The sequence below is a fragment of the Triticum urartu genome, chromosome 1A (assembly GCF_056163025.1).
Source record: "Triticum urartu cultivar PI428250 chromosome 1A, HENAU_Tu73, whole genome shotgun sequence".
Classification (NCBI taxonomy): domain Eukaryota; kingdom Viridiplantae; phylum Streptophyta; class Magnoliopsida; order Poales; family Poaceae; genus Triticum; species Triticum urartu.
The window spans coordinates 68,840,896-68,856,337 of NC_141873.1; positions in this window are offsets into that span (position 1 = coordinate 68,840,896).

The following is a 15,442-nucleotide window of genomic DNA, read 5'->3' on the forward strand; positions in this document are numbered from 1 at the left end:
GGCAGCGTCCGAGCAGGGTGATCATGACGGCGTGGCAGCACCTGTGCCATGGCTCGGCGTGAGAGAGAGAAGAGAGAAAAAGTCTTCTGTGAGTGAATGGCAGGTGGGCCACGCGGGATCGGTAGCCGACAGGGGCAGACGAGAGGGACGCAGAAAACGTCCACTTTGTGTCCGCTTTGGACCCAAATGTGTCTCAAATTTGAAACGAAAATGAGTCCACGCAGACAAAGCAAACAAATTTAAGACACATTTGGGTCCAAAACGAACCGGGCGCAAAATAAAAATGGTTTTTTGCGTTCGACTGTCGTTTTTGTCCGTGCAGACCTAAAATGACATGGGCGAACGATAAGGTGACCACTAGGCGCCGGCGCGCCGGCCGAATACTTTCGGCCGGTCCGCTCCTAGCCGCTCGATACATGCATCTACATCCGCTCGATTGGATCCGACAATACTTTTTCCTTCGCCGCAAGAAACAAAAAAAACATCGTCCGCTCGCATCGGGCAAGGCCATGCCCCGCGCCCTCCCGCTGACAGATCGAAGTTCCCCTCCGGCTTGCCTTGCCGCCGATGCTCGTCGCCGCAGCACGCGCCCCCTCCCCTGTCGTCGACAGTAGCCTTCCACGCGCCCCTTGCCGGTGTTGCCCACCCTCGCTCCCTCCCTCCCCGCCCCCTCCCCCCTCGCCCCCAACAAAATCAATGGCGATGCTGCCATGGTTGGCCATGGTAGCAAAAATAGAGATGGTTCCAGCAAACTCAGAAACACTCTTAGTACCAAAAAATGGAGCCAGTTCTAGCAAATCAAAACGGGTGTGATACCAAAAAATACTGATTCCAGCAAAAGATCAAAAATTATGTGGTAGAAAAATATAAACATAGTTCCAGCAAAAAAAAGTTATTGGTTGTAGCAAACGCCGATGAGGTTGTAACAAAAATTGTCGCAGACCCTCAGTTGTAGCTCGTCACACCATGGACGCCGACCGCACTACTGTAGGTTGCAACATCTTTTGGAGCGGTTTCCAGCAAAAAACCAAATCCGGTGGAAGCATATTGGGCAGTTTCCGTAACCTCAACGTTGTGGGTCTCCGTAACCTCATGAAAAAATGGATGTAACAAATCAACACGGCGGTAGTAGAAAAATATCAAAACGTTTGTAGCAAAAGTGATACAATGGTTCTAGCAAGAAATGACATGGAAGCAAACAAAATATTAGTTCCACCAAAAATTGAAGACGGTTGTAGCAAAAAACACACCGGTTCCAGCAAGGGAAGAAGCATGGAAGCACAAAAATTGGTTCACTCCAAACAAAAATGCAAATACTTGGTAGCAAAATTTGAAGTTGGTTCCAACAAAAAGTACACTTCATTGCAGCGAAAGAAAACTAGCCGAGATCTTGAACGCAGTCCGCCGTGGGGTCTCCAGCACTTGTGTCCGTCCTAGTTGCAGCACTTGTCGTCGTCGCTGTTGTTGAGTATATTGTGTACGTGTATATTTGTGTGTAGGGCCCACCTCCTGTTTCCTTTGTATAGTTGAGGTTGTGGCCCACCTCTGTACTTATATATACGTGCCTGGTGCACCGATCAATACATCGAGATTGCACAGCCCATATCTTGTCCTTCTACATTGTATCAGAGCAGCACGATCCTAAACCCTAAACCGCCGCCGCCGCAGCGCTTCTAGCCACCACCGCCGCTTCGCTTCCGCTCCTAATCACCGCTGTCGCACCATCCCACGTTGCCTGCTCCATCGCTCCAGCCGTCTGCCGCCAGCTAGCTAGCTCCATCGCCACGCCGCTTCTGACCTGCTCCCTCGCTCCAAGCCGCTAGTCCCTCGCTCTAGCCGCTAGTCCCGCCCGCCTTGCTCCAGCCGCTAGTCCCGCTGCTTCGTCCCGCACCGCTGCTCTCGCCAAAAGCCATCGCCAGGCCGCACCTGCACCGCCGCTTCGTCCCTGTCACGCCGCGCCGCATCACACGCATCCCCATGCCGCGTCTCTTTCTGCACTGCCCGCGCTGCGTCGCTCCTCGCAACCCTACCCTTAGTCATGAGTTCCTCCTCCTCCACCGTCTCTAACCCGTTCGCCGGTCCCGATGTCACTCTCGTCCGCGACCTCAACATCCACGAGTGCGTCCCGGTGAAACTTGATCAATCCACCGCCTCCTACTCCACTTGGAAGCGGTATTTTTCGCTGGTGTTTTGCAAGTACCTCCTTCATGGCCACGTTGACGGCACTGTGGACTCGGCCCTCATGATCCATGACGAGGAGTGGATGATTCTCGACGCCACCATCATCCGCTGGTTCTACCTCACCATCTCCACCGACCTCTTCCACACCGTGGTGGATGATGACGACGACGCACACGCGGTCTGGACCAAGCTCAAGGGCCTCTTCACCGACAACCGGCTGCAGCGCAAGGTCCTGCTCTATGGTGAGTTTTACAGGTGCCAGCAACTTGACTCATCCATCGATGATTTTTGCATGTGCCTCAAGAAGCTCGCCGATGAGCTCCGTGATCTCGGGGAGAAGATCGGCGACGAGCTCCTCATCAGCACCCTCTCCGGTGGCCTCAACGAGGATTTTGGGAACGCTGCCTCCAACCTCACCCTCATCCCGGAGCCTACCTTCGCTAAGGTGGTCGCGTACCTCAAGTTGGAGGAGCGCCGGATGCGGGTGGCGCGGACTCGCACGACCCACACCGCCCTCGTCGCCGGCACCCGCGGGGGTCCAGCCCCGCCACCGTCGCGCCCGACGCCGCCACCGCCGGCGGCGCCCGCCTTCCCGTCAGGTTTCCCGCCCGCCCCGGCCGACCCCTTCCCACCGCCCCAGCCGGCGGCCAATGGGGGGTCATCGCGGAAGTCGTCATGGTGGCCGCAAGCAGGGGCACAGGCGCTCAAGGAGGAGCACCCCACCCACTGCAGCAGGCTTATCAGCCGGCCCCGTGGTACGCCGGCCAGAACCCATGGACCGGCGTTGTGCACGCCTATTCCATGCCGGTTCCTTGGGCCCCTGCCCCGGGCATTCTCGGCGCCCGGCCACAGCCGCACCAGGCGTTCTACGCTGCACCCTACGCGGTGCCCTACGGCCAGCAGCCGCAGCCAGGTGGGCCGTCGTTGCTGCCCCTGACGGTCGTGCCACCTCTCCCGCCGGCACCGTGGGACCCAGCCCTTCTGGCGGCTCTTCACACCGCTCCCTCCCCATCCAGCTACACCGGCGGCGGCGACTAGTACATGGACACTGGAGCCACCGCCCACATGGCGGCCTATCCCGGTAACCTCCACACCTCCTATCCTGTCCATACTTCCAACCGCATCACCTTCGGTGACGGCTCCTCTCTCCCTATCACCCATATAGGTCACGCATATTTTCCGTCTAACTCCACTCCAATATCCATGTCTAATGTCCTACTTTCTCCTGAACTTATCAAAAATCTTGTTTCTGTTCGTCCTCTTACACGTGAAAATCCGGTTACCATTGAATTTGACGCATGCGGTTTTTCTGTTAAGGACGCTCGCACGCGGATGGTGCTCCACCGATGTGACAGCCCCGACGAGCTCTACCCGGTTCACTCCGCCACCTCCACCACTTCCGCCGCCCCTGTCGCTCTCGCCACCGGAGTGGATCTTTGGCATGCTCGCTTGGGTCATCCTAATCCTGCCACTCTTCGTCACATACTTCGGAGTTTTTCTTTCACGTGTAATAAGAACGAGGATCACTCGTGTCATGCATGTCGCCTCGGCAAACATGCTCGTCTTCCGTTTAGGGCTTCTTCTTTTGTTGCATCGTACCCATTTGAGTTAATTCATAGTGATGTTTGGACCTCTCCTGTTGCCAGTAATACGGGCTTTCTTTATTATTTTGTCATACTTGATGATTTTTCGCATTATGTGTGGACCTTCCTGTTGCGCCGCAAGTCAGATGTGAAAGAACATGCGGTGCCCCCATGTTTGGTTTTGGTAATTGATGACAATCTCTATGGACTAATGGTTGCCTTGAGTTATATTTGAAGGTTTTTGTCCATAGGCTTTTCTTGGAGTACATGTGTTGGTTTCAAGGAGAGTTTGTGTCGACCAAGGTGCTATTCAAGGAATTACCTAAAGATTGGTCTTGTGAGAGGTTGATCAAGACTAAGTCAAAGAGTGAATCAAGTTGACCAACCCACAAAGCATAGAAGATGTACCAAGAGGGATCAAGTGATCCCATGGTATGGTAAGCATTGTCAATTACGCTTCGTGTACTAACCCATGGTCTTCATGAGGGTTCTTTGTGGGGTTAGGTTGCGGTGTGCAAGTTCAAGTGGAGCATCACGAAGAGATCAAATGCTTGAAGCTTGCCGTCCTTTGTGGTGACAATGGACTTGTGAAGATGTGCGGAAGAGTGGCTCACCCATAGTGGAGTATGGGGGAGCAATCAACTAGTCTTCATCAAGTCAACCCAATCAAGAAAGGTGGTCCAACTTGAGGGAGTCAAGATCGTCTTCATCTAGCTCAAGTGGACCATGTGCAAGGCAAAGGTTTGCCCTTGATAGGTTTTCTATTTTACCGGTCTCATGATGGTAGTTGGGAGACTGGGTTATAGGATCGATTGTCGTACTATCAAGGGGGGCTCTCGATGAGTAGCTTGATCGTATCGTTCGCTGAGAGATCAAACCATTGCATCCTTGCATCATCTTTCTTGGTTCTTGTTTGGTTCTCTTTGAGAGTCTTAGAGCTTTTGGTCATCTTGATGACAAGCTTGAGTTCATCGAAAACGGAGTTCGCTTGCATACTCTATGATGTTTTCGTTGTTGGAGGTTTTGCCGGTTCTTCTCGGTTGGAAGTTTCACTCCCCTGCCTCGTTGTTTTGATGCTACTCGTCGTCTTGTTTCCAACAAGCTTGAGTTTGCTCAATTCGGAGCTCATATGCAGAAGTTATGGCAGTTCTTGTTCTCTTGAGTGTGGTTTTGTCAGGGTCCGCGTTGGAAAGGTTTGGGTGGATTCATCACGCACACGTCTCCTTCTTTTCCCCTCCTTCCTTGGAGCTTCCTCCGTTTTCTTGCCTCCCTTGTGTGGCTGCCGTTGTTGGTTGCGATAGTACTGCTCCCAGGAAAGCGGTAGTACCGTAGGCATCAGCGATAGTACCGTGCAGTGGCACGGTAGTACCGCAGGTGCCCACGGTAGTACCGCTCCCCTGGAGCCGCACTACCGCTGCCCACCAGGCTAGTGCCGCCCCTTTGCGGTAGTAGGAGCGGATGTAATTTTTTACATCCGCACCTACCGCGGTAGTACCGCTTTTGCCATGCGGTAGTACCGCGCTATGCGGTCAGGCAGTAGTACCGCCCCTCGGCAGTACTACTGTGTCGAGTTTTTGCTACTTCCGTTTCTTTGCGGAAGTAGGCACGGAAGTTTCCCTTTTCCCCTGGCTGGGACTTTTGCCTCACGGTAGTACCGCATGGGGGGCGCGGTAGTACCGCGCGTGCAGAAGTTCCGCCCCCAGCTCCTGTGCGTCTGTTTATCGGTTCTGTGCTGGGGTTGCAGCAGTACCGTGGGTCGGTACGGTAGTACCGCACAGCCGTGCGGTAGTACCGCTTGGATGCAAGCAGTAGTACCGCGCGGCCTTGCGGTAGTACCGCTGGCCGCGGGCTGGTTGGTGGGTAACGGTTGGATTTTTCCCCACCTATAAAAGGGGGTCTTCTTCCCCAATGAACCTCATCCTCGGAGCTCATGTTCTTCCCCCATTGTTGACCTTCTTCGAGCTTGCTAACTCTCAATCCCTCCATGGTTTCTTGCTAGTTTTTGAGGGAAAAGAGAGAGGAGATCTAGATCCACATTTCCACCCATCACTTTCTCCTCTATGTGAGGGGAACCCCTTGGATCTAGATCTTGGAGTTCTTTGTGTTCTCTTTCTTGTTCTTCCTCTCATTTTCCTCCCTAGCATTAGTTGCTTTGGTGGGATTTGAGAGAGAAGGACTTGGGCACTCCGTGTGCCCTTGCCATTGCATTTGGTGCATCGGTTTGAGTTCTCCACGGTGATACGTGGAAGTTACAAGTTGAGAAGCTTATTACTCTTGGGTGCTTGGTACCCTTGAGCTTGTTCCTCTTGGGTGCTTGGGCGCCCTAGACGGTTGTTGGTGTTCAAAGCTCAATCATTGTGGTGTAAAGCTCCGGGAAAGCGTCGGGGTCTCCAATTAGGTTGTGGAGATCGCCCCGAGCAATTTGACGGGTTCCGGTGACCGCCCCCAAGGGTTGCCAAAGTGTACGGGTTCGGTGACCGCCCCTAAGGGTTGCCATTTGTACGGGTTCGGTGACCGCCCTCAAGGGTCCCTTAGTGGAATCACGACATCTTGCATTGTGCGAGGGCATGAGGAGATTACGGTGGCCCTAGTGGCTTCTTGGGGAGCATTGTGCCTCCACACCGCTCCAAACGGAGATTAGCATCCGCAAGGGTGTGAACTTCGAGATACATCGTCGTCTCCGCGTGCCTCGGTTATCTCTTACCCGAGCTCTTTACTTATGCACTTTACTTTGTGATAGCCATATTGTTTCTTATCATATATCTTGCTATCACCTAGTAGTCTATCTTGCTTAGCATAAGTTGTTGGTGCACATAGGTGAGCCTAGTTGTTGTAGGTTTTGTGCTTGACAAATTAACCGCTAGGTTTTTTCCGCATTTGTTCAAGCCTAAACCGTAATTATTTTAAAACGCCTATTCACCCCCCCCCCTCTAGGCGACATCCACGATCTTTCAGGATGTTATATCCACTCTCGCCGCATTCTACTCCTATGTTCTCACGCAGTTTGGTCGTCCCATTCTCGCGTTGCAGACAGACAACGGGAAGGGGTTTGACAACCTCGATGTTCGTAATCTTCTCACCACACATGGCACAATTTTTCGTCTCACTTGCCCGTACACCTCGCAGCAGAACGGTCGCGCTGAGCGCATCCTTCGCACTCTCAATGACTGCGTTAGGACTCTCCTCTTTCATGCTAATGTGCCTCCGCGCTTTTGGCCTGACGCTCTTGCCACCGTGTCTCTCCTCATCAACATCCGCCCATGTCGTACTCGTGGGAACTTTACACCTCATCATCTTCTCTTCGGTGCACCCCCCTCTTATGATGGGCTTTGCATCTTCGGCTGCCTTTGCTACCCTAGCATCGTCGCTACTGCGCCTCATAAGCTTGCACCCCGCTCCGTCGCCTGCATCTTTCTCGGCTACCCACCTAACACTAAGGGCTACCGTTGCTATGATCCCGGTTTCCATCGTGTTTTCACCTCCTGACACGTTTACTTTGATGAGATGGTGTTTCCGTTTCAGCAGCAGGTACCTCCTGTCGCCTCGTCACCGCCGGTGTAACGCCCTCGATGCGGCTATATCTCCCACGTGTCGAGGCACGACTTAGAGGCATAACCACATTGAAAGCAATGTCGCAAGTTAGGCAATCATCACAACATCCCATGTAATATAGATAATAAAAGGGGAGATACATACTTGGCTTACACTCGCCACATCAATCAAAGTACATAAATAGCGTTACATCAATCAAACACTCATGTCCCGACTACGGCGCCAAAATAAAAGATAACCCAACATGCGACACGGTCCCGATCACCCCAACTGGGAACCACTACTGATCATCAGGGAAAGACACGTAGTAACGGCGTGAGTCCTCGTCGAACTCCCACTTGAGCTCGAGCGCGTCATCTGGAACGGAGTCATCAGGCCCTGCATCTGGTTTGGAAGTAATCTGTGAGCCACAGGGACTCAGCAATCTCGCACCCTCGCGATCAAGACTATTTAAGCTAAATAGGTAAGGCAAGGAAATTATGTGGAGCTGCAGCAAGCGACTAGCATATATGGTGGCTAACCTGTCAGCAAAAGAGAGCGAGAAGAGGAGGCAAAGCGCGAATGAATAACTAGAGAACATCCTGCGGCAAGCATTACTCCAACATCGTGTTCATTTCCCGGACTCCGCCAAGAAGAGACCATCACGGTAACTCACACTGTTGATTCATTTTAATTAAGTTAAGGTTCAAGTTGTCTACAACCGGACATTAACAAATTTCCATCTGCCCATAACCGCGGGCACGGCTTTCGAAAGTTCAAATCCCTACAGGGGAGTCCCAACTTAGCCCATGACAAGCTCTCACGGTCAACGAAGGAATAGACCTCCTCCCGAGACATTCCGATCAGACTCGGTATCCCGGTTCTACAAGACACTTCGACAAGTTAAAACAAATCCAGCAACACTGCCCGAATGTGCCGACAAATCCTGATAGGAGCTGCACATATCTCGTTCTCAGGGCACACTCAGATAGGTCAAGATACGAGTAAAACTAGCCCTCGAGTTTCCCCGAGGTGGCCCCGCAGGCTGCCTGGTTCGTACCAACACTCAGAGGAGCACTGGCCCGGTGGGGGGTTTAAATAAGATGACCCTCGGGCTCCGGAAACCCAAGGGAAAAAGAGGCTAGGTGGCAAATGGTAAAACCAAGGTTGGGCATTGCTGGAAAAGCTTTAATCAAGGCAAACTATCAAGGGGTTCCCATTATAACCCAACCGCATAAGGAACGCAAAATCCGGGAACATAACACCGATATGACGGAAACTAGGGCGGCAAGAGTGGAACAAAACACAAGGCGAGAGGCCGAGCCTTCCACCCTTTACCAAGTATATAGATGCATTAAGATAACAAGGCAATATAATGGTATCCCAAAAAGTAAATAATGTTCCAACAAGGAACAGCCTCCAATCTTCACCTGTAACTAACAACGCTATAAGAGGGGCTGAGCAAAGCGGTAACATAGCCAATCAACGGTTTGCTAGGACATGGTGGGTTAGAGGTTTGACATGGCAATTTGGGAGGCATGATAAGCAAGTGGTAGGCATCGTAGCATAGGCATAGCAAAAGAGCGAGCATCTAGCAAAGCAAAGATAGTAGTGATTTCGAGGGAATGATCATCTTGCCTGCAAAGTTGTTAGAGTTGACTGGATCCTCGAAAGCAAACTCAACGGGATCCTCGTTAGCGAACTCGTCTCCCGGCTCTACCCAAACAAGGCAAACAAGCAAACGGAGCACAATCAACCACGTGCAAACTCAAACAACATGATGCGAAGATGGTATGCTATGCGGGATGCAATATGTGATGCATATGCAAGATTTGACAAGGAAAGAAAGAACCTGGCCTCAACATGGAAATCCAAGTGTGCCACTGGAAAGACGAGATGAAATAGCTTGAAAACGATATAAAGAACGCCGGAATCGGAGTTACGGTTGGGAAATGGCAAGCAATTCAAATATGACCACGTTCTGCGATTTACAGCAAGTAGCCATCTAAATGCAGCAAGATGAACATGCTACAGCACCCAAACATGGCATCAAAATACATGGCAGGGATCCATTCATGATGCTTAACAAAAGACTAGCACTGAGCTACGGCCAATTCATCCATTAACAGGTTCAAACAAACATGGCAAAAATGCATTTGGTAAACAGATTTCAGACTTAGTGAAATTAACACTTGTCTGGAATTTCAGATCAGGTAGCACACTTTGGAGCATGAAAACTATATGCTACAGGACCTGAACATGGCAAAGTAAAGCATGGCATGGATCTACTCAAAGAGCTTAACAAAAGTCCCTTAGTGACCTTGAGCCAAAAGGGATCAGAAAATACATTTGCAAGCATGTGAACATGGCAAAAACATAATCAGTTCTCAGACTTGGTGAAAACTGGAGCATGCTGAAACAGATATCAATTAGGCATGTTTACGAGCTTGATGCACTCACTACAGAGCAAGTCATGACAATCTAAGCATACACCCATCAAGAATACACAAAATACAAGCTAGACATGGCAAGAACAATAACATAGCATGCACGGATCAACTACAACATCCCCGGCAAAATCGCTAACAAGTAGACAATCTGCCCAGATTCACGAAATGACAAAAAGTAGAGCTCGATTGACTCAAGCTAGGGTGCTCCATAATTGCAAACAAAGACATGGATGGATAGAGCACTACAAGATTAACAAAATATGCTTACTGATCATCCTCAAAAGAGGCACGGATCACTAGGAAACAACATGAACATATGGCATAATGAGATAAACAGACCCTAAGTCCCTGAAATCAGCATTAACGAATGCTCCACTTTGCAAGCTTGTGCTAGTCACCACACACATCAAAAAAATACATGGGTTGCACCTCTGGATAGATGGCAAAACATATAACAAAATCATGTAGAACTCCAGGGCATATCATGCACACAATAATCATGGCAAAAATGACAAATATCTATTTGGAGCAGCAGATCTGACAATTATCTCAAATAGCATTCTTCTAAAAGCATTTCGGGCATCAAGATGAACTCAAATGAAAATGACGCAATGAGATGAAATGATGTGCTCTCTGAGGCGAACATTTTGATATGCTATATGCCCAAAACGGAGCTACGGATGAGGTGTTACGGCACGATGAACAGGGGCAAAATATCTAGGGTTTGAGGCAAAAGTCAACCGAGTTTTGGATCTGGCCGCACGGGTTACGAGGTTCGTCGGAGAGGGACTTGAAGCTCGCCGGAGTTCGTCGGGGAAGAAGGCCGGGGCGAGGGTGGCCGGAGCGGGGCGCTGCTCGCCGGGGCCTTGGCCGGCGTGGAGGAGGCGCGTCGTCGGCGGCGAGGCCTCGGGGAGGCGGCGGCAGGCGGCGTCGGGCGGTGAGGCGAGGAGGCACGGCGGCCGGTGACGAGGTGAAGCAGGGCGGCGGTCGGCAGACTTGGGCGGCAGAGTCGAGAAGACGAGGCGGCGCGTGCGGGAGGCCGGTCGGGCCGGCCGGGCGACGGGGAGGGCCGGCGCTGGGCCTTCGGGCCCGCGTCGGTGGCGGCAGTGAAGTGGGGCGCCCGCTGCCACGTGGCACGCCCCGGTTGGCGGCGGCGGTTTTGTCCGGTGGGGGTCGGACGTGTCCGGCGGCGGCGGTGGATGGATCTAGGGTTAGGGGGAGAATGGAACCATGAATTCGGAGGGTGGTCTTTATATAGAGGTAGAGGGAGCTAGGAGTGTCCAAATGAGGTGCGGTTTTCGGCCACGTGGTCGTGATAGAACGCTCTAGATGATGGAGAGGGTTTTGGTGGGTTTTGGGCCAACTTGGAGGGGTGTTGGGCTGCAACACACACGAGGCCTTTTTGGTCCCTCGGTTAACCGTTGGAGCATCAAACGAAGTCCAAATGGTACGAAACTTGACAGGCGGTCTACCGATAGTAAACCAAGGACGCTTGGCAAGTCTTGGTCCAATCCGGAAATGTTTAATCCCCACACACGAAAGAAAGGTAGAATTGACCACCGAAGGAGAACGAAGCGCTGGAATGCAAAACGGACAACGGGGAAAATGCTCGAATGCATGAGATGAACACGTATGCAAATGCAATGCACATGATGACATGATATGAGATGCATGACAACGACAACAACACACGGAGACAAAAACCTGAACCCGAGAAAATAAAATAACTTAACGCCGGAAACGGCAAGAGTTGGAGTACATATTGGGAAAATCATATCCGGGGTGTTACAGCCGGCCACCGGCGGCTCTTCGGCGACTCCGTCAGGCGGACGGTCTCGTTCGGCCCGTGGACCGCCTCCGGGCTTTGGCGGTCCTCGCGCCCTCACGCCGACGCCGGCCCCCTCGGCCTCCTCGGCCGACCCTCCCGGCGCAGCTAGCGTCCCTCCTTCACCCGCCGTCCCCGACTCGGGCGCCGCGAGGTCGGGCACTGTTAGCTCAGCCTCTTCTTCAGCCGCCTTGACGCCGGCCTCCTCGCCGGCTTCGACGCCGGCAACCTCGCCGGCCCTGACACCAGCCTCCTCGCCGGCTGGCTCGCCGGCCCCGACACCGACCTGTTGGGTAACGTAGTAATTTTAAAAAAAATTCCTACGCACACGCAAGATCATGGTGATGCATAGCAACGAGAGGGGAGAGTGTAATCTACGTACCCTTGTAGATCGACAACGGAAGCGTTAGCACAACGTGGTTGATGTAGTCGTACGTCTTCACGGGCCGACCGATCAAGCACCGAAACTACGGCACCTTCGAGTTCTAGCACACGTTCAGCTTGATGACGATCCCCGGACTCCGATCTAGCAAAGTGTCGGGGAAGAGTTTCGTCAGCACGACGGCGTGGTGACGATCTTGATGTACTACCGTCGCAGGGCTTCGCCTAAGCACCGTTACAATATTATCAAGGACTATGGTGGAAGGGGGCACCGCACACAGCTAAGAATATGATCACGTGGATCAACTTGTGTCTCTAGGGGTGTCCCTTGCCTCCGTATATAAAGGATCAAAGGGGGGGTGCGGCCGGCCAGGAGAGGGCGCGCCAGGAGGAGTCCTACTCCCTCCGGGAGTAGGATTCCCCCCTTTCCTAGTTGGAATAGGATTCGGGAGGGGGGAAAGAGGAGAGAGAAAAGGAAGGGGGGCGCCGCCCCCCTCTCCTTGTCCTATTCGGACTAGGGGGGAGGGGCCCGCGGCCTAGCCCTGGCCACCTCTCCTCTCTTCCACTAAGGCCCACTAAGGCCCATATACCTCCCGGGGGGTTCCGGTAACCTTCCGGTAATCCGGTAAAATCCCGATTTCACCCGGAACACTTCCGATATCCAAATATAGGCTTCCAATATATCAATCTTTATGTCTCGACCATTTCGAGACTCCTAGTCATGTCCCCGATCCCATCCGGGACTCCGAACTCCTTCGGTACATCAAAACTCATAAACTCATAATATAACTGTCATCGAAACCTTAAGCGTGCGGACCCTACAGGTTCGAGAACAATGTAGACATGACCGAGACACGTCTCCGGTCAATAACCAATAGCGGAACCTGGATGCTCATATTGGCTCCTACATATTCTACGAAGATCTTTTATCGGTCAGACCGCATAACAACATACGTTGTTCCCTTTGTCATCGGTATGTTACTTGCCCGAGATTCGATCGTCGGTATCTCAATACCTAGTTCAATCTCGTTACCGGCAAGTCTCTTTACTCGTTCCGTAATACATCATCTCACAACTAACTCATTAGTTGCAATGCTTGCAAGGCTTATGTGATGTGTATTACCGAGAGGGCCCAGAGATACCTCTCCGACAATCGGAGTGACAAATCCTAATCTCGAAATACGCCAACCCAACATGTACCTTTGGAGACACCTGTAGAGCACCTTTATAATCACCCAGTTACATTGTGACGTTTGGTAGCACACAAAGTGTTCCTCCGGTAAACGGGAGTTACATAATCTCATAGTCATAGGAACATGTATAAGTCATGAAGAAAGCAATAGCAACATACTAAATGATCGGGTGCTAAGCTAATGGAATGGGTCATGTCAATCAGATCATTCACCTAATGATGTGATCCCGTTAATCAAATAACAACTCTTTGTCCATGGTTAGGAAACATAACCATCTTTGATTAACGAGCTAGTCTAGTAGAGGCATACTAGTGACACTCCGTTTGTCTATGTATTCACACATGTATTATGTTTCCGGTTATTACAATTCTAGCATGAATAATAAACATTTATCATGATATAAGGAAATAAATAATAACTTTATTATTGCCTCTAGGGCATATTTCCTTCAGTCTCCCACTTGCACTAGAGTCAATAATCTAGATTATACAGTAATGATTCTAACACCCATGGAGCCTTGGTGTTGATCATGTTTTGCTCGTGGAAGAGGCTTAGTCAACGGGTCTACTACATTCAGATCCGTATGTATCTTGCAAATCTCTATGTCTCCCACCTGGACTAGATCCCGGATGGAATTGAAGCGTCTCTTGATGTGCTTGGTTCTCTTGTGAAATCTGGATTCCTTTGCCAAGGCAATTGCACCAGTATTGTCAGAAAAGATTTTCATTGGACCCGATGCACTAGGTATGACACCTAGATCGGATATGAACTCCTTCATCCAGACTCCTTCATTTGCTGCTTCCGAAGCAGCTATGTATTCCGCTTCACACGTAGATCCCGCCACGACGCTTTGTTTAGAACTACACCAACTGACAGCTCCACCGTTTAATGTAAATACGTATCCGGTTTGCGATTTAGAATCGTCCGGATCAGTGTCAAAGCTCGCATCGATGTAACCACTTACGATTAGCTCTTTGTCACCTCCATAAACGAGAAACATATCCTTAGTCCTTTCCAGGTATTTCAGGATGTTCTTGACCGCTGTCCAGTGATCCACTCCTGGATTACTTTGGTACCTCCCTGCTAGACTTATAGCAAGGCACACATTAGGTATGGTACACAGCATTGCATACATGATAGAGCCTATGGCTAAAGCATAGGGAACATCTTTCATTTTCTCTCTATCTTCTGCAGTGGTCAGGCATTGAGTCTGACTCAACTTCACACCTTGTAACACAGGCAAGAACCCTTTCTTTGCTTGATCCATTTTGAACTTCTTCAAAACTTTGTCAAGGTATGTGCTTTGTGAAAGTCCAATTAAGCGTCTTGATCTATCTCTATAGATCTTAATGCCTAATATGTAAGCAGCTTCACCAAGGTCTTTCATTGAAAAACTCTTATTCAAGTATCCCTTTATGCTATCCAGAAATTCTATATCATTTCCAATTAGTAATATGTCATCCACATATAATATCAAAAATGCTACAGAGCTCCCACTCACTTTCTTGTAAATACAGGCTTCTCCAAAAGTCTGTACAAAACCAAATGCTTTGATCACACTATCAAAGCGTTTATTCCAACTCCGAGAGGCTTGCACCAGTCCATAAATGGATCGCTGGAGCTTGCACACTTTGTTAGCTCCCTTTGGATCGACAAAAACCTTCTGGTTGCATCATATACAACTCTTCTTCCAGAAATCCATTCAGGAATGCAGTTTTGACATCCATCTACCAAATTTCATAATCATAAAATGCGGCAATTGCTAACATGATTCGGACAGACTTAAGCATTGCTACGTGTGAGAAGGTCTCATCGTAGTCAATCCCTTGAACTTGCCGAAAACCTTTTGCGACAAGTCGAGCTTTGTAGACAGTAATATTACCGTCAGCGTCTGTCTTCTTCTTGAAGATCCATTTATTCTCAATTGCTTGCCGATCATTGGGCAAGTCAACCAAAGTCCATACTTTGTTCTCATACATGGATCCCATCTCAGATTTCATGGCTTCAAGCCATTTTGCGGAATCTAGGCTCACCATCGCTTCTTCATAGTTCGTAGGTTCATCATGATCTAGTAGCATGACTTCCAGAACAGGGTTTCCATACCACTCTGGTGCGGATCTTACTCTGGTTGATCTACGAGGTTCAGTAGTATCTTGTTCTGAAGTTTCATGATCATTATCATTAGCTTCCTCACTGATTGGTGTAGGTGTCACAGAAACAGGTTTCTGTGATGTACTACTTTCCAATAAGGGAGTAGGTACAGTTACCTCGTCAAGTTCTACTTTCCTCCCACTCACT